Source organism: Microcaecilia unicolor, chromosome 1 (assembly GCF_901765095.1).
Source record: "Microcaecilia unicolor chromosome 1, aMicUni1.1, whole genome shotgun sequence".
Classification (NCBI taxonomy): Eukaryota; Metazoa; Chordata; class Amphibia; order Gymnophiona; family Siphonopidae; genus Microcaecilia; species Microcaecilia unicolor.
In genome coordinates, this window is record NC_044031.1 from 755,110,499 (window position 1) to 755,137,067 (window position 26,569).

At 48.6% G+C, this 26,569-nt stretch overlaps 1 long non-coding RNA gene across 1 annotated transcript; it reads right to left on the minus strand.

The window, feature by feature from the left end:
* Nucleotides 1–571: 571 nt before the first annotated feature.
* LOC115460683 lies at nucleotides 572–25,940 on the minus strand. The gene is made up of 3 exons (XR_003940539.1): nucleotides 25,912–25,940; nucleotides 834–840; nucleotides 572–668 (listed from the first exon to the last, which is right to left on the minus strand). It is a non-coding gene; the product is annotated as an uncharacterized LOC115460683 (long non-coding RNA).
* Between the last annotated feature and the right edge of the window lie 629 nt (nucleotides 25,941–26,569).

A 26,569-nucleotide genomic window follows, 5' to 3' on the forward strand; every position in this document is an offset into this window, starting at 1 on the left:
CATCGCTGAAATCCACATAGCTCCCCTAGAGCCAATCTCTAGATATCAAGGTGCCCCTCTGTGTATCAGGGTGAGGCATTTGCTCCTTGTGACTGTGGGCAAGTCACTTAACCCTCCATTGCCCCTGGTACAAAATAAGTACCTGAATATATGTAAACCGCTTTGAATGTAGGTTGCAAAAACCACAGAAAGGCGGCATGTCAAGTCCCAGTTCCCTTTCCCTGTTTGAGATTCTAGATGGAATGTTGCTACTATTGAGATTCTACATGGAATGTTGCTATTCCACTAGCAACATTCCATGTAGAAGCCTGCCCTTGCAGATCAGCAATGCGGCCGCACAGGCTTCTGTTTCTGTGAGTCTGACGTCCTGCACGTATGTGCAGGACATCAGACTCACAGAAACAGAAGCCTGCGCGGCTGCGTTGCTGATTTCCAAGGGCAGGCTTCTACATGGCATGTTGCTAGTGGAATAGTAGACTAGTGGTTAGTGCAGTGGACTTTGATCCTGGGGAACTGAGTTTGATTCCCACTGCAGCTCCTTGTGACTCTGGGCAAGTCACTTAACCCTGTGTCGCCCCTGGTACAAAAGAAGTACCTGAATATATGTAAACGGCTTTGAATGTAGGTTGCAAGAACCTCAGCAAGGCAGTATATCAAGTCCCATTTCCCTTAGCACCAAAAATAGCTCTGTTTCCCTTGCACATTATGCGTCTTTCTTTAAATGCACACCAATCTTTTTCCCTTTAGCTGCTATAAACTTTTTCCATGTACAAATGTTCACAATGAGTGACCCTTTTCTCACAGTAAATGCTAGGATTTGCATATGGCTGCACCTTCTCCCTAGCAACACACTGAGGGATAAGAATGCAATGTATTTTTTTTTTCTGACTGGTCCTAGCCATCCTCCACTGACTGCCTACTCTCTCCAATACCACAAACCAGGTCATATGAAAGCCTTTCTTTAGAGAGGTTTCCATTGCCTGCTCTTACCGTCTGCCAATACTGTAAGGAAAAGGGCAACCAGCAAGCCATTGTTTTCTGAAGTTGCCCCCCTTTTATGGAATTTTTTTGTCTACTAATTTAAGGACAGAAAACTTCTCCAAACTTTTTTTTTTTTTTTTACATTTCAGAAACATGTTGAACACCAGTTCAGGTAAGGTATACGCAAAAAGTAGCACATATGAGTTTATCTTGTTGGGCAGACTGGATGGACCGTGCAGGTCTTTTTCTGCCGTCATCTACTATGTTACTGTATATGTAATTAATAGTCTGATGTTCTGTATTATTATCGTTTCATTGTCATTTTTAAATCTTTTGTTAACTGTTCAGATCTCCTGGGTTGGACAGTATATAAATATGCTCTTGTTGTTATTATTTCAAATAGGTGAAGAGCTGGGATTCTTCGTTGCTCGACTCCGTATCTCAACAAAGATATAGCGGAATGAGAAAAGGTTCAAAGAAGAGCGACCAAAATGATCAAGGGGATGGAACTCCTCTCGTATGAGGAAAGGCTAAAGAGGTTAGGGCTCTTCAGCTTGGAAAAGAGACGGATGACCACAGTTGTCAGTTTGCTGAACTATACTTTCTACACCCTGCCTTGCGCTTTTAAATGCCTCCTCTATGCTCAGTATCCACCTTCCCCCCCCCCCCCACCCCATGCGTCTTCATATATAACCAGATCATGAACTTCACTTCATGCTTCTGACCAGGGGCATAGCCAGACCTCGGCGGGAGGGGGGTCCAGAGCCCGAGGTGAGGGGGCACTGTTAACTGCCTCCCCCCACCGCTGACCACCCCCCCCTGCCACTTTTTGAACCACCACCGCAACCGCAAAAAACCCCCGCTGCCGCCGCATCAAGTACCTTGTTTGCTGGCGGGGGTCCCCAATCCTCGCCAGCCAAAGAGTCTTCTTCAGCGCCTGTCGACTGGCGCCTTCATTGTGTGATCATCTGTTTCTGACGCCTTATGTCCTGCACGCAGCTACATGCACGGTGCAGGACATAAGGTGTCAGAAACAGATGATCACACAACGAAGGCGCCGGAGTTGACCGGCGCTGAAGAAGACTCTTCAGCTAGCGGGGATTGGGGACCCCCGCCAGCAAACAAGGTACCTGATGTGGCAGCGGGGGCGGGCGGCAGCGGCGGGGGAGTCAAATGTAGAGGGGGCCATGGCGTAATCTGTGGGGGCCCATGCCCCCGTGGCCCCACATAGCTACGCCCCTGCTTCTGACAAAGGGGGCTCTGGTCCTTGAAGCTCAGGCCTCAATAGCTTGGTTACTATATCAGGAGTGTAGCTATGGGGACCTGGGCCCCCCGCAAATTTCATCCAGGCCCCTGGTTTGGCTGGCAGGGTTCCCCAAACCCCGCCAGCTGAAGCCTTCTTCAACGCCGGTCTCCGGCGCAGCCTCGTTCGTTGCCCTGCTCATCCTTCTTCTTGCTCCTCCTGAGCACGCTGACGCTCCATTACGTGAAACTGAGAAGGGGGCATGGAGGTGAGGCGGTGAGGACGGCGGCGGCTTGGCGGCACTCAAAATGTGCCCCCAACCTCGGGCTCTGGCCCCCTCCCACCTTAAGGTCTGGCTATGCCCCTGTAATTTATCACCTGCCACCATTACCTTGCTACACCAGACTAACATGGCAACCCCACTGAAAGCTTTTATCCCCACTGTACAGCACTGCTGAAAAAATGGGAAGTATTGTTATTACTATTGTGCTTATGACTGAGTTCCATTTTGTGGGAGGTATTTATATTTTTACATTTTATATTTCAATCTGTTTATTGAGGCAAAACATATGCAACATTTACAATAAAATATTTCAATACTTTCAATAGCTGAAACAGTTGACAATGTCACAATAATTACAACCGTCCATCATAGTTTTTCCCCCCTTTTTCCCCCCCAAAACCCCCTCCCCCATTTACCATACCTACTCCTAAACCACAAACAACAGCTCGTTAATACCAAGAAAAACAACTACAGCCAGTAAGAAATCAGCTGTTTGTGTGGCCCACTTCTACCCATCCCTCCCTTCCTCCCACCCCTTACCCCTCTTCCTGTGCCATACCATATCATTCTTTAAGAATTTAAAATTCTGCTCCGTGCCACTGTCGTCAGGGATTCCCAGAACGGGGCCCAGGCCTGACAGAAGGCCACACCCCTGGGTGAGACCAAGTCTCCCACTGCCCTACGCTCTAATGAACAAAGAAAGATCATCCTGGCCCAGAGTACTTGAAGAACAGGACCGCCCTCTACACACCTCCAAGGACACCAAGATCCTCCCAAGGAGTATCCCTAATCCCACCCTCTCCAAAGAACTTTACACAGGTGTCCTTTTACTATGCCAAGTTGCCTGCAGTAGTGTAGGTGCGTGTATTGGGCACACTCCGGACCAGTTTTTACCACGTCTGAAAAAAGGGCGCTTTTTTCATGGGACGGGAAAAGGGCATGCAGTAAAACTGAAACCAGCATGCGCCTAAAACCGGCCCGAACCCTTAACGCCACCCGTTGATCTAGTAGTAAGGACTCATGCGCTATGCGTGCAGTGACCAGTCGGTGAGCGCCAAGTGCCAATTACCGCTGGAAACACAGCATGTGGGAGGAAATGCATAAATAAATCATCCAGGTGGTATGGGCAGGCGCCAAATCTGAAATTACCACCAGGGGGAGTGGTAGCCTGGCGGTTGTCTCGTTTTGGCACACGCTGCACGCGTGTAGCACCTTTGTAAAGGAGCCCTACAATGTGATACTCGCAAGCGAGCCTTCTCCGGAGTAGCCCCCACATTCTGGAATGTACTCTCTGAAAGGCTTTGCTTAACACAAGACTATCGCTACTTCAGGAAGGAGCTGAAAGCGTGGCTCTTCAACCAGGCTTTTAATGAAATAACTAACTAACTTGCTAGTCACAAGGAGTGACACACAAGGAGTGACTTCAGCTGCACATACTCAGGGCTTTTTTTGAGGGGGTACTTGGGGGTACTGAGTACCGGCACCTTTTCCATTGTCTGCTAAAATTGCCCCATGGACCCCAAGTTTTATTGAAAGAGCTCAGGCTCTACACACCAATTCTGCCTTGTCAGAGATTCTGTGACTGGTTGCAGGGGGCCTGGCTATTGTGGGGTGGGTCCCTCAGAGATCATCCCACCCCTAAAGGGTGGCCTAGCATTTAAGTACCGGCACCTTTTTTTGCTAGAAAAAAACGCAGTACACATACTACAGCAGGATATGTTTATCCCAGGGGTGTAGCTAGGTGGGGCCACAGGGGCATGGGCCACCACAGATTTAGCCCTGGCCCCCTCTACTTTTGACCCCCCTGCCGCCGACCCTCCCCCGCCACTTTCGATCCCCCCTCCTGCCACCGCTGACCCTCCCCCGCCACTTTCGATCCCCCCTCCTGCCACCACTGACCCTTCCCCACCACTTTTGATCCCCCCTACCCCCAGCCACCAACCCTCTCCTGCTGCAGCCAGGTACCTTTGCTGGCGGGGGTCCTGTGCAGGACGTGCACGCAGGATGTCAGGACTGACAGAAATTGATCAGCGAAGGTGCCGGAGACCAGTGCTGAAGAAGACTTCGGCTGGCAGGGGTTGGGGACCCCACCAGAAAAAGGTACCTGGCGGCGGTGATGACAGGGGAGGGTCGGTGGTGGCAGGGGAGGGGTCAAAAGTGGTGGGGGGTGGCAGCGGCAGAGGGGGTCGAAAGTGGCGGGGGGTCGGCGGCTGGGGGAGGTGAGCTAAACTGTGTCCCCCCACCTCGGGCTCTGGACCCCCCTCCCGGCAAGGTCTGGCTACGCCCCTGGTTTATCCACTCCTACTCTAGCTAAGATAATATTCAAGCACCTTTCTGACCTCATGGGCAACTTCCTTAAATTAGTCCCCTTATTTTCTTACCCCTGTTACTCTACTTTACCTATCTATGGGCTTCTTTTACAAAGCAGTGCTAGCGATTCCTGTGCGACAAATGAGAGGAAGTCCATAGGAATTGAATGGGCTTCTCTCATTTGCTTCACCGAGAAACGGCAGCAAGGCTTTGTAAAAGAAGCCTTATATGTTCCGTGTTTTTTCCACCCTATGCTGTCTATTAAAAAAATGTTTTATTAGGCGTTGTGTTGACATTGTAAGTAGTATTCTGTGCCATACTTTGTATTGTTATTTGAATAATCAAACATATAAATGACAAGTGACCGACTCACCCGCAAATGAGCAGTAAAGACCGAACGTTGAGAGTACAGAAGTCCAAGCCCCGCCTCCAGCCCCGCAGTACAGCCCAGTAGGGAGGAGGGCTTGGACATGGGCGTGGAAATCGGAGGAGGAGGGAGCAGGGAGGGAAGGAGGGGGCGGAACTGAGGGAAACGGACGCAGCAATGGAGGAGAACTAACAACACGACAGGAGGAATCATGGGAGGTAACGAATGCAGCTGAAGGAGAACACGACGACGGCGGAAAGAGGGGGGGTGACGCCGGCGGGGGTCAAAGGTGGCGGCAGAGGGGAAGGCAGTGCAGAGGAGATCACAATCGCGGTACACTTAGGAGATGGGTGGACATGGATGGGAGCCCGAGGATGGAGGGTAGGGGAGAGAACAGTTGATGGACACAGGTGGATGGAGCGGACGGGAGGGGGGAGAGGAGGGTTGCTGGACATGGGGGGGAGGGCAGAGGAGAGAGCAGGGTTGGAGGACGGGGGGGAGGCCATAGGAAAACAAAATACTCGCCCGTTGCTACGGGCTTAATGGCTAGTTTTATTTATAAATTGTCTACTACTACTACTACTACTTAACATTTCTAGAGCACTACTAGGATTACGCAGCGCTGTACAATTTATTGGTTATGTTTGACTTATTCTTGCTGTACACTGCCTTGAGTGAATTCCTTCAAAAAGCCGGTAAATAAATCCTAATAAATAAATAAATAAATAATCATTTTAGAAGTTATTTCGTCTATGGAGTTGGGGAGTTGCATAGATGTTACAAATTGTATTTGATTTTTTTTTTTACTTTATTGCTTTATATTTGATCTGTTTTCTTCTTTTTTATTGAATATATAATGCAAATCTGACAGATTGTGTTTGGTCTTTACGTTGCCTCAAGCATAGTTACAGGCAATTAATAAATTTAATTAAACACAATAGATGAATAACGTTGGCTGTGGGTTCTTTCTGGTTATATCCATTCTAGCAAGCAGAAACTGAAAAAATATATCTGTGTCTCGGAGTTGCCAAAGTTACCCAGTTCCAGGAGGTTGCTGTATGGGATTTGGAAACACTAATTTCAGTGGGTAGAAACAGGGACTGCAAATCCCGTGCTGCTTTAGGATACGCATAGAGGAATCCTGTGCAGAAGGAATGGATCCTCAGAAGCTTAGCTGAAATTGGGTGGCGGAGCAGGTGGGGGGAAGAGGGGGTGGTGGTTGGGAGGCGAGGATAGGGGAGGGCAGACTTATACGGTCTGTACCAGAGCCGGTGATGGGAGACGGGACTGGTGGTTGGGAGGCGGGAAATACTGCTGGGCAGACTTATACGGTCTGTGCCCTGAAAAGGACAGGTACAAATTCAAGGTAAGGTATACACATATGAGTTTGTCTTGGGCAGACTGGATGGACCATGCAGGTCTTTTTCTGCCGTCATCTACTATGTTACTATGTAAATTCAAAACCAGAACTGGGCCAAAAAGTCTCCTGCCTGAAACTCAGCTCTGAAAAACTTCTTTCCAAAATTGAACCGGAAAGGAGGTCAACTGTTCTCATGAATTACTCTGATTCTGACATCACTTTAACCCTGAATTCACTGAAATAAGCTGAAATCAAAAGTCCCTGTACTTTAAAAGAAAACAGCCAGGGGGTCCTTTTACTAAGGTGCGCCAAAAAGTGTCCTGCGCTGGTGTAGACGCATGTATTGGACACGCGCAGGCTCATTTTTCAGCTCACCCGCAAAATAGGCCTTTTTGGGGGGGTCGAAAATGGACATGCGGCAAAATGAAAATTGGCCCGTGCCCGTTGTGGGCCTCAGACCTTACCGCCACCCGCTGACTTAGCGGTAAGGTCTCACGCGTTAACCAGGCGGTAATTGTCAGTGCACGTACAGTGCCGATTACCACCCAGTTAGCACCGCATGCCAGAAATTTGTCAGCACGTAATGGACACGTGTAAAAAATGAAATTACTGCCCGTGCCACATGGTAGCCGGGTGGTACATAAGTACATAAGTAATGCCATACTGGGAAAAGACCAAAGGTCCATCGAGCCCAGCATCCTGTCCCCGACAGCGGCCAATCCAGGCCAAGGGCACCTGGCAAGCTTCCCAAACGTACAAACATTTTATAAAAGTTATTCCCAAAATTGTGAATTTTTCCCAAGTCCATTTAGTAGCGGTCTATGGACTTGTCCTTTAGGAAACCGTCCAACCCCTTTTTAAACTCTGCCAAGCTAACCGCCTTAAACTCTGGTAATTCCAAATTGGTGCACGTTGGGCGCGTGTAGGCGCCTAAGCAGCTAAGTAAAAGGCCCCTAGATGTCCACGGTGCTAATATGGATCTAGGGCACAACCACTGCAGCAACCTCCCAAGGGGGGGGGGGGGAAGCCTGTTTCAGAATGGTAGATTCTCCTCATCTTCTCTACTGGGTTGATGTATTAATTGCTGTGATTTTTGCTGTTTTGTTATGTTTTATGTTTTTATTGATATTGTGTATGTTTTTATGGTACCCGCATTAGGTAAAGGTGGGATACAAATAAAATAAATAAATAAAATAAAGTACTTGGTAGAGTCTTATTCTAGCTGAGATGCCGAAGAAGCCCTATATTTGTTTCATCCAGAAAAGATATCCAGAAACAGTACCTGTTTCACAAAAAACACCAACAAACACACAATCCTAATTAGCTAATTTATAAACACCTCAGAAAGCAAACCCTGGGTGCACCATAATGTTCAGCTACTAATACATTTTCAAGCTGTGTAGTATTTAATATTTCTAGAAGGTTCTTCAAGTGGGGCTGAGGGTTTGGGCAGCTCCAAGGACTACAGAAGGAAAAAGAATCTTTGTGGTTTGGGTCACGAGGGGCAGGGGCGGACTGAGAGTGGTCCGGGCCCCCCTCCCAGCTGCTGCCCGATACCCGCCTACCACCACAACTGACGCCCCCACTGCCCCGGTCCTACCTGAAGGACCCTAGTTGTCTAGTCATCTCTGCTGGGTGGGGGGGGGGGGGGGAAGCATGTTATTTCCTGCCTGCTGCATTGCCGCTATTCCCCCTCCTGCCGGCATCGTTGTGTTTTCAAAATGGTGGCCGAGACTTCCCACGGTAGTCTCGCGGGTCTCGACAGTCTCGCAAGACTTCTGCAGGCCGCCATTTTTAAAGTACGGCACTGCTGGGCAGGGGGAATAGCGGCAGCACAATGGGAAGGAAAGAACATCTTCCCCTTCCCCCCACCGCGCAGAAGCCACTAGATCACCAGTGGCACACCTTTAAGGGAAGGACTGGGGAGGGCTGTAGTATGCGGAGGGCATCCGGGCAGAGCCTCTGGGCCCCTGGACACTGCCCAGTTGCCTCAATGGTCAATGCGCCCCTGGGCAGGGGAAAGATGTCTCTCAAAGCTCTACATCTATATACAGTGGGGGAAATTTTCTACAGGTCACCTAAAGTTAAGCGCTAAGTTGATGACCTGATCTGCCCAGGCCCCTCCCAGGCCCACGCGCGCCTCGCAGTTGCGCATTATGAATTCTGACCGTTCAATTTGTAGATGCCTGACTAAGGTGAGTTATGTGTGTAACTGAATGTTAGTGCCAATTAGCAGCTAATTCAACAATTAAGGGGTCCTTTTACTAAGCTGCGGTAGTGTGCTGCACGTTTTTGGCACGCGCTGTCCATTTTTTATCACGGCTGAGAAAAAAAAGGCTTTTTTAATGGGGGCGGTAAAAGGCCGTGCGCTAAAATTAAAAGTAGCGTGCGGCTATTTAGTGCCTGAGCCCTGCTGATTACTGCCCGGCTAGCACCACATAGTAGAAAATAAAACATATTTTCTGCCGCACGTAAATAAAATGGAATTACCGCCCGGGCAACGCAGTAGCCGGGTGGTAGGTTCCAAACTGATGCACGTAGGGGCACCTACGTGCCTTAGTAAAATGGCCCCTGAGTGAATAAAACAAAGATTAAGACTAACCAGCATCCGCCCCAGGAGTTCGCCCCAAGGAGCTCGCCCAAAGAGCATAACCTGCTCCTTGGGTGCATTCGTTCAGGTAAATTGTTTAAATGGTATGAAAGCTCAGGTGGTTGCTTACTCTAGCAGTCACGTGACATAGCTCCAAGCCAACGCAGAGCAAGCTGGAAATCGCTCTTAGCAAATAGTCAAGTCTGCACAAGATCACGGAGAACAGCCCGTTATCCAACATAGGGCATCCGTACACAGAGCAAGAACATAATACACATGTAGCCTGGTCTCTCCTTATGGAAAACAGTATTGATGGCAGGTAAGGTGGAGAAGTCATAGAGAATAGCGTGGTCGAAATTCGAAGAAGCAGGTATAAGCAATAAACATTATTGATAGCAGGTAGATTGCGGAGGATTACATTTCTGGTTGTTGCTCTTATTGGTATGCCATGTTGAATAGGTGGGTTTTCAGGGATTTGAGAAAGTTAGTTAGTTCGTAGATAGTTTTTAAGCTGCACGGCAATGCGTTCCATAATTGTGTGCTTAAGTAAGAGAAATTAGACGCATGCATTAGTTTGTATTTTAGGCCTTTACAACTGGGGAAGTGAAGATTAAGGAATGTACGGGATGATCTTTTAGCGTTCCTGGGTGGTAGGTCTACCAGGTCTGTCATGTAGGCTGGGGCATTTCCGGGAATGATTTTGTGAACTAGAGAACATACCTTGAACGTTATGTGTTCTTTAAGTGGAAGCCAATGTAATTTCTCCCTTAGGGGCTTAGCACTTTCATATTTTGTTTTTCCGTATATGAGTCTAGCTGCGGTGTTCTGAGCGGTTTGTAGTCTCTTGATGATTTGTTCTTTACAACCAGCGTATATTGCTTTGCAGTAATCTAAGTGACTAAGAACTATTGATTGTACCAGGTTGCGAAAGATGGTCCGTGGGAAGAAAGGTCCTTGACTTCTTTAATGGATATAAAGGGTTCCCTGTTCCCTCAGGTACCCAACAGGACAGATGATGAAGCGGTTTCCGTCTTCTGTGTACTCCTGAAACACTCCTTGTACTCCTTTTCTGGAGAAGAGCAGGAACTAGAGGACATGAATTGAGCTTGAAGGGGGGCAGACTCAGGAGTAATGTCAAGAAGTATTTTTTCATGGAAAGGGTGGTGGATATGTGGAATGCCCTCCCGCGGGAGATGGTGGAGACGAAAACGGTAACGGAATTCAAACATGCGTGGGATAAACACAAAGGAATCCTGTTTAGAAGGAATGGATCCAAGGAATCTGAGCGAAGATTAGGTGGCGACACCGGTAATTGGGAAGCAAAACCAGTGCTGGACAGACTTCTACGGTCTGCGCCCTACGAATGGCAAGGACAAATCAAACTCCGGTATACATATAAAGTACCACAGTTTATCTTGTTGGGAGGACTGGATGGACCGTTCAGGTCTTTATCTGCCATCATTTACTACTACTACTACTTATCATTTCCATAGCGCTACTAGACGTACGCAGCGCTATCTTATACTATCTTATACAGTTTCTGGTCGATATGAGTAGGGCTTTAAGCTAGAAGGACTCTTCTCTTGAGGATATGTTCAATGGTTGGGAAGGCATATGCGATAATGCAAGTTATGCAAATGTGGTACAGGCTTCCCTCCCTCTGTTGGTAATATTGGGCATTAGATCCTCCCTCTTTCTTGAGCAGGCTGGAAAGTCTAAGGACTAATGCTCTGCCTAGCAACTGCTAATGTCAGACAAGTAAAAATCATGCTTCAAGTAGAGGCTCTGGCAGTGGCGTTCCTGGGGGGGCTGACACCCGGGGCGGATCGCCGATGCGCCCCGACCCCCGGGTGCAGCGCCCCCCCCCGGAACAGCGCGGCACCCCCCCCTGGCAAAAGAACCCCCCCTTGTGCAGCGCGATCCCCCGGTGAAAGAACCCCCCCCCGGGTGCACGCCGCTGGGGGGGGGGGGGTGCCGCGGGCCTGCCGGCTCTTCGTTTTCATGCTCCCTTTGCCCCGGAACAGGAAGTAACCTGTTCCAGGCAGAGGGAGCATGAAAACGAAGAGCCGGCAGGTGCGCGGCACCCCCCCCCCCCCCCCCCACCGGCGGGCACCCGGGGCGGACCGCCCCCACCGCCCCCCCCCCTTGGTACGCCACTGGGCTCTGGAAATCTCTGCAGGCATCCAAACCTCAAGATTGCAGGTCCCCTACACTAGTTATCCACTTCTGCTCTCCTGTGCAGGCAATTTATTCCATTTTTCAGTAACAGCCTTTTCATTTATTTCTCCAAAGCAATTTACTGCAGAAAAATAATTCTATATTTCCCCAAACCCATGAAGGGGTTTCATTTCTTCTTTGTTTTTCCTTCTTTGGACCAGGAGTGTAGCCAGACATCCAATCTCGGGTGGGCCTGGCTAAGGGAGGACACATGCCCCGCCCAGTGGCGTACCTAGGGTAGTTGACACCCGGGGCCGGTCATTTTTTAACCCCCCCCCCCCCCCAAATCCAGTACTAGGCATACCGAGAATACAAAACATCAGGACCTATAGAGCGATTCTACCATACCATAAGCAGTCATTTCTATGAGTCACACATGGAAAAAGAAATCTTAAACACTACAGTGAGCACTAGAACATCAATTCACCTATTGTAAAACGAAACCAGACAGATAGTACAGATCGTCAATCCTGCACAGTCAATGCCAACTGAAAGTCATGTCTTTTTCACAAACACAGATACACCCTAATCCACTATAGAACAAGTAATCATAAACTTTCTATTTAGGCAAAAATTAAACTGAACCCCCAATGCCAGACTCTGCATACAATGCAACACCACAGAAACAGAAAATGTCTCCTAGTACTGTGCAAAATATAAAGACAGCAGATGTAAATTTGAAAAAACTAACAAATACCAATCACCACTTTACAAATTAACAAATAGAAATAAAACAAATAATATCATTTTATTGGACTAATACATTTAGCTTTCAGAGACCAAAATCTCCTTCCTCAGGTCAATACAGTATAGTGCTGTTACATTATCCTATGCTGACCTGAGGAAGGGGGTTTTGTTCTCTGAAAGTTAAGTCAAAATGTATTAAAATTAATCCAATAAAAAGATGACCTTATTTACATGTTCTACTTATAAACATTTATTAACACAGCTACAATACTATATCCTAAAGCAAAATAATTAAAATATATATTTACAGTTTGTCGTCTCTGGTTTCTGCTTTCCTCATCTTCTTTTCACTGTCTTCCTTCCATCCAGCATCTGCCTTCTCTCTCTCTCCCTGCTATCCAGTGTCTGCCCTCTCTCTCCTGTCCCCTCCATCCAATGTCTGCCCTCTCTCCCTGCCCCTTCCATCTAGGATCTGCCCTCTCTCCATGTGCATCTCCTTCCTTTGTCTTTCCTTCCCTCTATCCTTGTCCAACATTTCTCCTCTCTTCCATCCATGTGCATTTCCTTCCTGACTTTCCTCCCCTCCATCCACCATTTACCCCAGTCTGCCCTCTTTCTCTCGCCCCCTTCCACCCACCATCTGCCCTTTCTCTCTGCCCTTTCAATCCGTCTGCCCTCCCTCTCCTATCCATCCAAGGTCTGCCCTCCCTCACGCTCCCCACTTCCATCCAGGGTCTGTCCCCTCTCTCTCTGCCCCCTCCTTTCAGCCCCCTTATTCCACCTGCCCCTAGTTCCAGCCCCAGCCCACATCTCCCACCTGCCCCCCTTTTCAGCCCCACTATCTCACCAGTCCCCAGCCCTTTTCTCCCATCAGTCCCGAGCTTCAGCCCCAGCCAGTTCTCCTTGTCCCCTTTAAAGCCCCCAGTTTCAGCCCCTGCCCCGTTTCAGCCCCCAGTTCCAGTACTAGCCCCCTTATCCCAAATACCCTCCTTTTCAGCCCCCAGTTCCAGCCCCCTTCATCCACCACATGCCTTGCATCCCCCCTTTTCAGCCCCAGACCCATTCTCCCACCTGCCCCAGGCATGGACCCATTTTCCCTCCTGCCCCCTTGTCAGACCCCCAGACCCCTTCTCCCATCTGAGCACTCCCCTCCCCAATCCCCTCCCCAATCCCCTCCCCAATCCCCTTCTCCCCTATGACCACCCCCACCCTCCCCAATCCCCTTCTTCCCTCTGAGCACCCTCACCCTCCCCAATCCCCTTCTCCCCTCTGAGCTCCCCAATCCCCTTCTCCCCTCTAAGCACCCTCCCCAATCCCCTTCTCCCCTATGAGCACCCCCACCCTCCCCAATCCCCTTCTCCCCAATCCCCTTCTCCCCTATGAGCACCCCCACCCTCTCCAATCCCCTTCTCCCCTATGAGCATCCTCCCCAATCCCCTTCTCCCCTACGGTATGAGCACCCCCACCCTCTCCAATCCCCTTCTCCCCTCTGAGCACCCTCCCCAATCCCCTTCTCCCCTATGAGCACCCTCACCAATCCCTTTCTCCCCTCTGAGCCCCCCCTCTGTCGAGAGGCCTGAGCCCTCTTTACCCTAAAGCCACCACCCTGCTTTTTTTTTTTAATCCGTGCAGCGATGCAGGCAGCGCCTCGCGTCTGCCCTGCATGAACTGAAAAAAGGAAATCGCTTTGCTGACGTCGGGCCTTCCCTCGCTTGTTGTCCCGCCCTCGAGGAAATAGGAAGTTACCTCAAAAGAGGGCGGGACAACAAGCGAGGGAAGGCCCGACGTCAGCAAAGCGATTTCCTCTTTTCAGTTCATGCAGGGCAGACGCGAGGCGCTGCCTGCATCGGCGATCGCTGCATGGATTAAAAAAAAACTGTCGGCTTTCGCAGAGCACCCCCCACCCGCTGACACCCGGGGCAGACCGCCCCCACCTTGGTACGCCACTGGCCCCGCCCCACCACACATCCCACCCCACCCCCTTTTCACATCCTCGCTCCGCCCCTGTCACATTTTCCCCTCCCCCGTCACACACCCCGTCACTCCTGCTCCCCGTCACCCTCCTCCCCTTACCTTACTACTGCCCTAGTGGTCTAGTGACCTCTTCGGGGCAGGAAAGAGCCCCCTCTTTCCTGCCCGGACCGCTGCCCCGCATGCATCCTTCCTGTTGCTGATCTCGGCGCCGATTCAAAATGGCTGCAGAGAGTTAAAGTCTCGCGGAGTCACTCTCGGCGAACATTTTGAATTTGCGCCGAGATCAGGAACAGGAAGGATGCATGCGGGGCAGCGCTCTGGGCAGGAAAGAGGGGGCTCTTTCCTACCTTGAAGGCGGAAGATGTCACTAGACCACCAGGATAGTAGTAAGTAAGGGGAGGGGAGGCTAGCAATCTGCCCATTTGCCCAGAAATCCGGACAAACGGGCAGATTGGCAAAAAGAGGACATGTCCGGGTAAATCTGGACATATGGTAAATCTGAGGCAGTGGGCAAAGAATAATTCTAAGAAATCATATTAAGGGTTAATTTTGTTTAAAGGTGCTCAAAATACTATTTTAAATTCTCAGTTTTGCAAGTACAGTGAAGGAATGCAGGCTGGAATTAATTACTAGAACTCTGTTGAGCCAAAGGTTAGGAAAGGTCAGTGAGAAATGAGACTCTGTCCTTTGTGAATTGCCAATGCTAGCTGGAACATCTGTATATTATTAGGCATACTGAATAGTTTTGTAAGCAGGCATGAGCCAGACATATGACATATTGTAGTTTAAGAATAGGCTGAAATACTATTTAGAAGTGCTTAATATGTAGATATTCCTGATATTTAGAATATGTCTTATAAGAAATACTGATTCTGTGTATTCTGTGTAGTTAATAGGTAGAAAACCTTTTTAAATTCTGTATCAATTCTTTGTCTGATGTTTCTAAGCAAAGACTGCAGTGAAGAGATCAACATGTGGTTTGACTTAGCCATAGTTCTGGCTGGTTCAATGTATAAGCTGATAGGTGAAAAAGGTCAGGAAAAGTCTTGATTAATTATAGCTAAGTGTAGGACTGGCCTCCTGAAAGTAATAACAGACCATAGCCGTATGCTATTAAGTAAGACTGACTTTTGACCTCTTTAATGAATACCAGAGTTTAGTTAGCAGTTAGTACTAGGAATATGAGAAATCAATCATAATAACATGTAAGAGACTGGAGCCCAAATGTCTGGTGTAAGGGGCCCCAGGTCACAGGTCAGTTTAGGATGTCTGGAACCTATGTAACTGATATTTCAAAAGTAATGATTGGTTGAGGCAAAGTGACCAATCTATTCCTTAACCAATTGGAGAGTAAGGGGGCTGGGCTAGGCTAGGCTGGATAGAACTGTATTTAAGTAAGAGCAGAAGCAGTTTACGTCAGAAGAAAGGAAGAAAGCTGGAAGACAACAGGAGAGACAGCAGAAGAGAAGCAGCTGAGACAGAAGCCACATGACACAAAAAGAGCTAAGAGAAGAGAAGAGAGCTAGAACTGATGTCCTGCTTTGTTTGCTGGCAAATAAAGAAGATTACTTTCTCATTCTGGTGTGTGCTGTCTGACTCCTGAAGCATCACAAATTCATGCATCCATTCCTGCAACAATTCTTGGTGGCAGCGGTGGGATGAATCCTGCATTAATCCCAGCACCCAACTGACTGGAGAACATTCGCCGGGTATGTATTCTGTATTCTGTATTGTAATTCTAGCTAGAAAATTGTAAATCAGCCCCTCAAACAAATTGAGGAAGGAGAGCCTGATCAACTCTCAGCGAAGGCCCTAGTACCTTTTAGTCGCGGAGATTAGAAGCGAAAACGCTTGAGCTTATCTGTATCTGAGAAATCTGAAATTGTTGGGTGGGATTTTCTGTATGGAATGTGTGATGCGTGAATGATTAACTGAGTGCGGACTTCTTATAGCTGCATTTCCAATTAACGCGAGTTCAATTGGTCAGCAACGGAAGGAAGCGATTGCTGTCTGTCTACCTAGTGTCTCGAGAGTGCAGACCCCTTACTGCACTTTCAAAAATTCCCTCCCTTTTTGTGTGTTGTAACTGTAAGCATTATGGGTGGGACATCATCTAGACAAATTGATACTCCCCTAGATTGTATGCTTAAGAACTTTAAAAAAGGATTTTTAATTAATGACTATGGACAGACTTTAAGCTCAAGTACTTTAAGAACCTTGTGTGAAGTTGAGTGGCCATCTATGGGAGTGGGGTGGCCCCCTAGTGGCAGCTTAGATATTGAAGTAATCCGGAAGGTCTACAGCATAGTTGTAGGAGAACCAGAATATTCTGAACAACTCCCTTATATAGATTCCTGGGACAGCCTTGTGACTGACCCTCCCTCGTGGTTGAAAACTTATATGGGATCCCCAGTAAAATTCATGTTAGGTCGTGTTCAAAGAAAGATTAGAAAATCTAAACTAGAAGAGGGAAAGAGCCCTAGGAAGCCTACCACCCAATCGGTGGCTTCCGCCCCTACCCTGTCCGAGAAACCCATACTCTCTGATGACCCCTCAGACCTTGAGCCACCACCTTATGGCCCATTGTTGGGGTTCCGTGCCACCCCCAGAGATCCACGCCGCCCAGCTCAAGCCTCTCCAGCACAGGCTTCTCCGGATAGTTCTTCCCCTCCTGTGCAAAACCTGCCACACCCTAGGTTGGACTTTTCACCCGGCCTCTACCCTTCTGTGCCACATCCTCTCCTGTTAACCTCTGAAGACCCGTTTTGGGTTCCACTCCCTGACTCCTCAACTCCTGACAGCCCAGCCTCTCCCTCTAATACCCCTACCCACTCATCAGGGGCCCGGCATCCCTTTCAATAGACTGAATCACCTGTGACCACCTCTCAGTCTATGAGTACCCCTCCCCATCCCTCAGGGGTTCAACATACCTCCACTGAATGGGTTAGACCTGCTGCAATCACCTTTGAGCATGATAGGAGGGTAGCTCCTAGCTCTACCTCAGGTTCCATTCCCACCTCCTCGAGAGTTCTGCCCCTCCGTCAGGTAACTACCACTCGACCAGATCCTAATAATCAGGGTCAGGTTATACAGGCACAGGCCTATCAGTATGTACCCTTCACAACCACCGATCTCCTGAATTGGAAGACGCATTACCCCTCTTATACTGAAAAGCCTCAGGCAGTGGTGGACCTAGTGGCTAGCATTATGGCCACCCATAACCCAACCTGGACTGATTGTCAACAACTTCTCCTGACCCTCTTCACAACTGAGGAGAGGCGGAAGATTTTGCAAAATGCTGAGGCCATCACGCGAGAGCGTGTCCCCGGGGGGACACAGGACCCAGAGGGATGGGTTAGAGCTCGGTTTCCTCGCGCAGCTCCAGATTGGGATCCAAATGATGGGCAGCACTATGAACTGTTGTCTGGCTATTGCCGGGACTTACTGGAAGGTATGAGGAAAGGCATAAAGAGGCCCATTAATCTGGCAAAGGTCTCTGAAATTCTCCAAGGGGCAACTGAATCCCCTGGGGCCTTTCTAGAGCGACTAATTGAAGCCTACAGAACATACACCCCATTTGACCCTGAAGCCCAAGAAAACCAGAGAATGGTGAATAGTGCATTGGTGGCCCAGAGTATGCCAGATATCCGGAAGAAGTTGCAGCGTCAGGAGGGATTCGCAGGGATGAATACCACCCAGCTAATTGAGATCGCAACCAAGGTTTTCATTAATAGAGATCAGGAGGTGCGCCGAGAGGCTGACCGGAAGATGCAGAAGAAGGCCGACCTTTAGCGGCAGCCATTACTAATTCCACCCTTAACCGAGGTCGACCTCTAGCTAATGGGAAGCCAAAGTGGGACCCCGGACCACCAGCCAGGCCCCGAGATTCCTTCAATCAATCCCGGCCAAGGGGGGAGAATCCCAGACCAAGATTGGAGAGGGATCAGTGTGCCTATTGTAAGGAAAGAGGGTACTGGAAAGATGAATGCCCCCAGAGGCGCCAGGGACTGAGAAGGGGACCAGGAGATCGAGGAAGCCGAGGCCGAGTTCGAGAGGGAAGATATGAGCCTCCTGAATCTGACATCATCGGGATAGCCGAGATGGCAGAATGGGACGAATAGGACAGACCGGGTTCCTACAAACTGGGCTCCCAGGAACCTATGGTCAAGTTAACTATAGGGAGCCGCTCAATTCCATTCATGATTGATACAGGAGCTGAACATTCTGTTGTGACGGAGCGATTAGCGCCTGTGTCTGGAAAAACTGTCCGAGTGGTGGGAGCCACGGGGGTGCAGAACCGGAGGCCCTTCCTGACAACCCGTAGATGCCAATTAGGCTCACACATAGTCACTCATGAATTCCTTTATATGCCAGACTGTCCAATCCCTTTGTTAGGCCGAGACCTGCTGTCCAAGCTTAGGGCCCAAATTTCCTTTGACTCTGATGGCCAGACTTCAGTCTCCTTTCGGCCCCCAACATCCAGCCCTAAGGGTATATTGAGTTTCTGCTGCCCTCTTGAAGAAGAATGGCGGCTGCATCAGTCGCAGGGCCAAGTTGACCTACCCCTGGCAGACAGCTTTCAGGTCAGTGGGGTATGGGCAGAAGATAATCCCCCAGGGTTGGCCCGAAATATTCCTCCTGTACATGTAGATTTACTTCCAAGTGCCCGGCCAATCCATCTTCGCCAATACCCAATTCCCAGAAAGGCTCTGGAAGGGATCCAAGCACATTTGAATCGTCTGTTATCCTATGGAATTATTCGTCCTTGCCAGTCTCCATGGAATACGCCACTATTGCCAGTTCAGAAGCCAGGGACTGAGGACTACCGGCCAGTCCAAGACTTACGAGTGGTTAACAAATCTACTATCTCATTACACCCTGTAGTGCCTAATCCATATGTCCTGTTAGGATTGATACCTTCTGGAGCTACCCATTTCACGACACTAGACCTAAAAGATGCCTTCTTTTGTATTCGGGTGGCCCCAGCCAGTCAATTGCTTTTTGCCTTTCAATGGGAAAACCCAGTAACAGGAAGGAAGCTTCAGTATACATGGACCCGTCTGCCACAGGGGTTCAAGAATTCCCCCACCATTTTTGGGACTGCCCTAGGACAAGATCTTAAGACTTTTAAATCTGAGCCTTCCAGGCGAGTTTTACTCCAGTATGTAGATGACCTCCTGATTGCAGCAGTGACCCAGGAAGAGTGTTTTGAGGCTACTAGAGAATTGCTGGAGCTACTCTTGGATGCAGGCTATAAGGTCTCACGCTCAAAGGCCCAACTTTGTCAGTCAGAAGTGAAGTATCTGGGCTTTTGCATTTCCCAGGGAAGTAGGAGACTGGATGTTAGTAGGAAGCAAGCAGTTGCTGCAATTCCCCAACCCAAGTCCAGAAGAGAAGTTAGGGAATTTCTGGGAGCAGCCGGATTTTGCAGAATTTGGATTCCAAATTTTGCATTGATGGCGAAACCCCTTTACCAAGCCACAAAGGGGGGTGAAAAGGAACCATTTGAATGGGGACCTACTGCTCAACAATCCTTCATTGCCATAAAGAAAGCCCTACTCCAAGCCCCTGCGTTAGGCCTTCCTGATGTGGAGAAACCTTTCTCATTGTATGTCCACGAGCGACAGGGGGTTGCTCTGGGTGTGCTGACCCAGATGATGGGATCCTGGCAGAGGCCTGTTGCATACCTGTCTAAACAGCTGGATGGAGTGGCTAAAGGATGGCCAGCCTGCATGAGGGCCATTGCAGCAACAGCCTTACTGGTCCAGGAAGCTGATAAGTTGACCTTGGGGCAAGAACTGGTTGTTAAAGTCCCCCACGCAGTTCTCACCCTCATGGAGTATAAGGGCAACCACTGGTTTACAAATAACCGTATGGTTAAGTACCAAGCCAGCTTGTGTGAGAATCCACGGATACACCTGGAAACAGTGGCTACATTTAATCCCGCCACTCTTTTGCCAGCATCTGAGGGACCACCGGATCATGACTGTATCCAAACCATGGATGAAGTGTACTCCAGTCGACCAGATCTTAAAGATGTTCCGTGGAGGGACCCAGATGTAATTTATTTTACAGATGGAAGCAGTTATGTGGAGAACTCCAAGCGATTGGCAGGCTATGCTGTGGTGACAGAGGACAAGGTGATAGAAGCAAGAGCCCTGCCCCAAGGAACTTCAGCCCAGAAAGCAGAACTTGTGGCCCTCATACGAGCTCTGGAGCTAGCAGCAGGACTGGTAACCAACATTTATACTGATTCAAAGTATGCCTTCACAACCCTACATGCTCATGGAGCTTGTATAAGGAAAAGGGACTCATAAATGCTGCAGGCCAACCTGTTAAGTATGGACCTGAAATACTTCAGCTGCTAGAGGCTGTGTGGGCCCCTAAGAAGGTAGCTGTCATTCATTGCAGGGGACACCAAAGGGTAGATACTCCAGTGGCCCGAGGGAATCGCCATGCTGATCGGGTGGCCAAAGAAGCTGCTCGAGGACCCCCAGCAAGTACTGTGACTCCCCTGTTCCAAATCCGATTGCAAGAATGGACGCCTATGTATACCCAAATGGAAGAGAAATGGGCTCAAGAGGAAGGTGCAGTAAGGAGACCTGATGGCTGGTTACATCTCCCTGATACCAGAGTTCTGGTGCCACGCCACCTAGCTTGGCCTGTAGTGTCTCAAGCTCATGACCTATCACACTTAGGGAAAACAGCACTAGCCCGTCTACTCAGTCGAGTAGTGGTGCTGGAAGGATTGGATAGTCTGGTTGCCACTGCCTCTGCCCGATGTACTCTCTGTGCCCAGAATAATGCTCGTCAGGGACCCCGTATTCCACCAGGAGTTCAGTCTAGAGGACTAACACCCTTTGAGTCCCTAGTTATAGACTTCACAGAAATGCCCAGGAGCGGTAGGCTCCGATATCTCTTGGTCATGGTCTGTACCTTTTCTGGGTGGGTGGAAGCATATCCTACAGTCACTGAGAAAGCCACAGAAGTAGCTCGAGCCCTCCTTAGGGATGTCATCCCCAGGTATGGACTGCCCCTTGCCATAGGTTCAGATAATGGTCCCGCCTTTGTTGAAGCTACACTTCAGGCCCTGTCCCGCGCATTGCGCATTACCTGGAAATTGCATTGTGCCTACCGTCCCCAGAGTTCAGGGCAGGTTGAGCGAGCAAACAGAACCTTGAAAAATAGCCTAGCAAAGATTTGTCAGGAAACCCAATTGAAATGGCCACAGGCATTGCCACTAGCCCTCTTTCGCCTTCGATGCACCCCAACTAAAGGAACAGCCCTCTCTCCCTTTGAAATTGTGTATGGGAAGCCCCCAGCCATTTTACAGGGAATTAAGGGAGACATAGGGATTTTAGGGTCTGCCCAGGTGCAGGAGCAGGTAGCCCTCCTGGGTAAGATAATTTCTGAGTTTCAGTCTTATGTGAGAGAAATAAACCCTGTCCCCTTCCAGGCTCAGGTACATTCCTTCCTGCCAGGGGATAGAGTTTGGGTGAAAGATTGGAAGCTCCAGCCTTTGGGGCCCCGGTGGAAAGGACCTTTTACTGTTTTGCTTTCTACCCCTGCAGCTGTGAAGGTCGCAGGGATTACTCCATGGGTCCATTGGTCTCGAATTAAGTCTGCTGACCAGACTGAGCCCAGCACGGATCAGACGGAGCCTAGACAGTGGAGAGCAGAAAGAGATCCAGCGGAGCCATTGAAGTTGCGCCTGACCCGAACCAAAGAATCTACTAGCTGAAAAGAAGGGTCAACTGCATACTGCAGGAGCGGCTGAACTTCGGCTTCACACTGAGACTCTTTCTTGCCCTGATTCTGGCTTTCTTGGAATTTGAGAGCTTGATCCTTGTCAGTTGAGGGTCTATCCCAACTGGTATAAGAACTCAAAGACTGAGAACACTATATGAGAGTAATCTGTGATTAGCACAGACTGTTGAAATATTATTGCTTAATTAGTTTGCTGTATTTGTTTTAGATTAGGAAGAAAGAAAATGTTAGTAGTTTGGATGCTTTTGTTGTTTTCTACTCCTTGCCTCCTTGTTCCTAATACCCCAACTCGCTCCAACCTTTGGTTACACTCAGTCCAGGAACTAATTAGCCAGGCAAAGATTACTTCCCCTTGTATTGTGTGTTCCCCGATTTTCTCCTTATACTACAGATGTCCCAGCTGTACCTGTCCCTGTGCAACTCCCAGCTCTTATACCTCCCTACTTTTCGAGTTCAGGTCCTTGGAGCCAGGATTATACTTGGTGGTCCTTTTATAATGCTACTTCCCCCTCTGAATCTTCTCTAAGGCCAGTTTTTACGTCTCCGTATCCAGCTTCTGGAGTGTTTTGTTTAACAAGAAGCATCTCAACTGTTCTTCCCATTCCCTGTAACTATACTAATGTTCTCCCAGAAAAAGGAGAATCTGTGTGGGTAGTTTCTCCAGGTACTCCTATGTGCCCTGCTACCATACCTGCAGATTATGACCCAGGTGATTATCTGGCTCCTAAGCGTATCACTGAGAAGACTATAGTGTCCAAGCTTATTTTCTACTTTCATAAGTCCCCGGGGTATGAAGAGTTACTAACAAATGAGCAGCCTGTCACAATTGGGGATTGGCGCCTATGGTGTGCAAAGTCTCCATTTCGTCTTCGTTCCCCCTGGGATAGGGGCTCGCATTATGGGCACCCTAAGTACCCTGTCCAGCCTGAGCCAACATTTATTGGGAATTTTCCTCACCCTCTCCTTGGTCATTACTGGCTCTGTGATAATGTCCTCCACATGATTCTTCCCCTTACATATGATTTTTGTGTATTGGTAACCTTGAATTATTTTCCTAAAGTTATTCCTCTCAAGCCACCATCCCCGCACCGCTCTAAGCGAGAGGCTTTGTCCTTACCCTCTTCCGTTGCCACAGAGGATGAGGCGATTGAATTAGCCCTCCAGTATATCAATTCTACTTATCCTCTGACTAAAAAGAGACTTGTAGCCCTTTCTGCCACGGCCTGGATTCCAATTGGAGGCCCGGTAGCGGGTATTACTGAACTAGGTATGGCTACTCGGAGACTTCAGTCCCTACTCCATGTTTTAGTTCATGAGCTGAATGTGGTAGTCAATGCATTGCAGGATCAAATTAATGAATTAAGTATAGTTTCTCGGTATAATCGTATGGGCCTTGACTATCTCTTTGCAGCCCAGGGTGGTCTCTGCACAGTGTTAAATTCTTCAGAGTGCTGTACTATTGTCATAAATAGGACGCATGTAGTTAGGCATGCCATGGATAAAGTCCTACAGTTGGCCAGCCTTAATGTGGAGGATTACCGAGGAGGATTAGACCTTACCTCCTGGTGGTGGTCATTGACCTCCTGGATACGCCCCTTGTTCATTTCCCTAATAGTCTTAGTTTTAGCAGGGTTGTTGTTTTGTTTCCTGGCCTCATGTGCTTTGGCAGTATGCCGTCGGACCTTAACAAGTAGGGTAATGGTGATTCACAAGTCTATTCCTAGTTAGGATCACTATAATCTCCAGAGTTTGAGTTGTGAGACTTATCTCTGCATAAGCTGATTTTAGTCTCAAAGGGGGGAATGAGGCAGTGGGCAAAGAATAATTCTAAGAAATCATATTAAGGGTTAATTTTGTTTAAAGGTGCTCAAAATACTATTTTAAATTCTCAGTTTTGCAAGTACAGTGAAGGAATGCAGGCTGGAATTAATTACTAGAACTCTGTTGAGCCAAAGGTTAGGAAAGGTCAGTGAGAAATGAGACTCTGTCCTTTGTGAATTGCCAATGCTAGCTGGAACATCTGTATATTATTAGGCATACTGAATAGTTTTGTAAGCAGGCATGAGCCAGACATATGACATATTGTAGTTTAAGAATAGGCTGAAATACTATTTAGAAGTGCTTAATATGTAGATATTCCTGATATTTAGAATATGTCTTATAAGAAATACTGATTCTGTGTATTCTGTGTAGTTAATAGGTAGAAAACCTTTTTAAATTCTGTATCAATTCTTTGTCTGATGTTTCTAAGCAAAGACTGCAGTGAAGAGATCAACATGTGGTTTGACTTAGCCATAGTTCTGGCTGGTTCAATGTATAAGCTGATAGGTGAAAAAGGTCAGGAAAAGTCTTGATTAATTATAGCTAAGTGTAGGACTGGCCTCCTGAAAGTAATAACAGACCATAGCCGTATGCTATTAAGTAAGACTGACTTTTGACCTCTTTAATGAATACCAGAGTTTAGTTAGCAGTTAGTACTAGGAATATGAGAAATCAATCATAATAACATGTAAGAGACTGGAGCCCAAATGTCTGGTGTAAGGGGCCCCAGGTCACAGGTCAGTTTAGGATGTCTGGAACCTATGTAACTGATATTTCAAAAGTAATGATTGGTTGAGGCAAAGTGACCAATCTATTCCTTAACCAATTGGAGAGTAAGGGGGCTGGGCTAGGCTAGGCTGGATAGAACTGTATTTAAGTAAGAGCAGAAGCAGTTTACGTCAGAAGAAAGGAAGAAAGCTGGAAGACAACAGGAGAGACAGCAGAAGAGAAGCAGCTGAGACAGAAGCCACATGACACAAAAAGAGCTAAGAGAAGAGAAGAGAGCTAGAACTGATGTCCTGCTTTGTTTGCTGGCAAATAAAGAAGATTACTTTCTCATTCTGGTGTGTGCTGTCTGACTCCTGAAGCATCACAAATTCATGCATCCATTCCTGCAACAAATCTAGCCTGGCTGTGCCCAAGATGGGTGAGCAGAAGAACTCTGCCCTGTCCCACAAGTGATTTAGGATCTCCCTCTCTCTCCTGCATGCCATATGGTCTCTCAGATATCCCCCTCCCCTGCATACCTTTTAAATAGCAGATTTTCTCCGGCAGTGAGCAGCAACTAATACACACAGCTCATGATGGCCCCACAGCCTTCTCTCTGATGCAACTTCCTGTTTCTGCATAGGCGGGAATACATCAGAGGGAAGGCTGGTATCAGGGCCGTGCCGACACGGTAAGCGAGGTAAGCATGGCAGGAGGGCGCCATCCTCTGGGGGGCGCCCCGCCGCACCATGCTTACCTCGCCCTCTTCTCCCCAGATCCTTGTCCTTTTTTTGTTTAAATGTACCTCTCCGGCGCGTGGCAGCGAAGCGTTAGTGAGGAGGCGGCGCTCCCCCGCCCCGACGTGTCCAGTCTCTTCCCTTCGCTCGGTTCCGCCTTCTTCTGACGTCAGAAGAAGGCGGGACACTGAGCAAAGGGAAGAAGACACGTCGGGGGGGGGGAGCGCCGCCTCCTCCTCACTAACGCTACGCTGCCACGCGCCGGAGAGGTAAATTTAAACAAAAAAAAAAAAGGATCTGGGGAGAAGAGGACGGGTAGTGCAGCGATCATTTTCAGGGGTGGGGGGGCGCTGGCGGGGCCAACTGCAGGGGGGCGCCGGAGACCCTAGGCACGGCCCTGGCTGGTATGCAGGAGGGACAGTTGTTGGGAGTTTTCGGCTGGTGGGGCTTCCTGCCAGCCACATCATAGGTGTGCTGCTACTGGGTGGCCCTGAGCCCAAAGTGGGTGGGCCTGGGCCCACCCTTGGCTACGCCACTGCTTTGTACAGTCAAGTCTCCTTCTCCTTCTCTACTTCCTTGGGGAGGCACCTTCTTCTCTGGTCTTTTTCTTTAATTCCCACCCCTATTCCTCCTGTTTACCATGCAACCAACAGCCCTACTTCCAGGTTTTTTTTTTTTTTATTTGTACCCCGCGCTTTCCCACTCATGGCAGGCTCAATTACTTATTTGTACCTGAGGCAATGGAGGGTTAAGTGACTTGCCCAGAGTCACAAGGAGCTGCCTGTGTCTGAAGTGGGAATCGAACTCAGTTCCTCAGGACCAAAGTCCACCACCTAACCACTAGGCCACTCCTCCACTGTTGCTACTATATGAGATTCTACATGGAATGTTGCTATTCCACTAGCAACATTCCATGTAGAAGTTGGCATTTGCAGATCACCAGTGTGGCCGTGCAGGCTTCTGCTTCTGTGAGTCTGACGTCCTGCAGGACGTCAGACTCATAGAAACAGAAGCCTACGCAGCCTTCTACATGGAATGTTGCTAGTGGAATAGCAACATTCCATGTAGAATCTCCAATAGTAGCAACATTCCATGTAGAATCTCCAATAGTATCTATTTTATTTTTGTTACATTTGTACCCTGCGCTTTCCCACTCATGGCAGGCTCAATGCGGCTTAGGTACTTATTTGTACCTGGGGCAATGGAGGGTTAAGTGACTTGCCCAGAGTCACAAGGAGCTGCCTGTGCCTGCAGTGGGAATCAAACCCAGTTCCCCAGGACCAAAGTCCACCACTCTAACCACTGAAGGAGTAGACTGCATGGGGTGGTGGGGGGGAAGCATTGGAACAGTCCCCTTCCTCTTTTTTTTTTTTAAATTTATTTTATGGTATGCAGACTTTTTTTTTTTTATAAGAAATGTAATACTTTACTTCAGTGTTTGCTGCAGGGAAATGACAGGCCCTGGCCCCTAGCTGAAATTTTAGGCTTCGCCTTTATGGATGTGGAGTGGGCTGCGACCGAGTG